Source organism: Saimiri boliviensis, chromosome 12, assembly GCF_048565385.1.
Source record: "Saimiri boliviensis isolate mSaiBol1 chromosome 12, mSaiBol1.pri, whole genome shotgun sequence".
NCBI classification, from domain to species: Eukaryota; Metazoa; Chordata; class Mammalia; order Primates; family Cebidae; genus Saimiri; species Saimiri boliviensis.
Window position 1 is genome coordinate 9,141,618 of NC_133460.1, and position 1,623 is coordinate 9,143,240.

Here is a 1,623-nt window from a genome sequence, read left to right on the forward strand (position 1 = left end):
AAGAAGCAAAGAAGGACATTATATAATGATAAAAGGATCAATGCAACAACAAGAAGAGCTAAAGATCCTAAATATGTAAGCACCCAATACAGGAATACCCAGACATATAAGACTAATAAAGAAGGCCGGGCGCGGTGGCTCAAGCCTGTAATCCCAGCACTTTGGGAGGCCGAGGCGGGTGGATCACGAGGTCGAGAGATCGAGACCATCCTGGTCAACATGGTGAAACCCCGTCTCTACTAAAAGTACAAAAAACTAGCTGGGCGTGGTGGCACGTGCCTGTAATCCCAGCTACTCAGGAAGCTGAGGCAGGAGAATTGCCTGAACCCAGGAGGCGGAGGTTGTGGTGAGCCGAGATCGCGCCATTGCACTCCAGCCTGGGTAACAAGAGCGAAACTCCGTCTCAAAAAAAAAAAAAGACTAATAAAGAGACTTAGACTCCCACACAATAATAGTCGGAGACTTCAACATTAATATTAGATCAATGAGACAGAAAATTAACAACGATATCCAGGACTTGAACTCAGATCTGGAACAAGTAAACGTAATTAACATTTATAGAACTCTCCACTTTAAATACACAAAACATACACTCTTATCAGTACCACATCATATCAACTTAGAAGTTTAAACGAAATGTTGGTTGGCTCCTTGTTTGTTATTCTCTTCCCTCATTTTATTTTATGTCTCCATTATTAAGGACAATTATAGGCATACCCATATTTAGACTGCATTCTAGCCTGGGCAATAAAGCAATACCCCCATTCTCTCTCCCTCTTCCTCTTTCTCTTTCTTCCTCTTCTTTATTCTTTTTATTATTCTTTTTTTCTCAAAAAAAATTTTTTTTTTTATTTTAACAAAAGAAAAAAAAGAAAATCCTTACAATTTGTGTGACTTTCAGTGTTTTGCCCCTAAATCAGATGTTATTTTGGGCCGGGCATGGTGGCTCATGCCTGTAATCCCAGCAGCACTATTGGGAGGCCAGGGTGGATCACCTGAGGTCAGGAGTTCAAGACCAGCCTGACCAACATGGAGAAACCCAGTCTCTACTAAAAATACAAAAATTAGCTGGGCATGGTGGTTCATGCCTGTAATCCCAGCACTTGGGAGGCTAGGGCAGAGGAATTGCTTGAACCAGGAGGTAGAGGTTGCAGTGAACCAAGATCCCACCATTGGACTGCAGCCTGTGCCACAAGAGCGAAACTCCATCTCAAAAAAAAAAAAAAAAAAAGCCAGGCACAGTGGCTCAAGCCTGTAATCCCAGCACTTTGGGAGGCCGAGGCGGGTGGATCACGAGGTCGAGAGATCGAGACCATCCTGGTCAACGTGGTGAAACCCCGTCTCTACTAAAAATACAAAAAATTAGCTGGGCATGGTGGCGCGTGCCTGTAATCCCAGCTACTCAGGAGGCTGAGGCAGGAGAATTGCCTGAACCCAGGAGGCGGAGGTTGCGGTGAGCCGAGATCGTGCCATTGCACTCCAGCCTGGGTAACAAGAGCGACACTCTGTCTCCAAAAAATAAAAAATAAAAAAAATAAATAATAAAAAAATAAAGATTTTACTTATAAGAAAGAATTATGTGTAACATGGCCTCATGCAAAACATTGAAGAAAATCATCAATA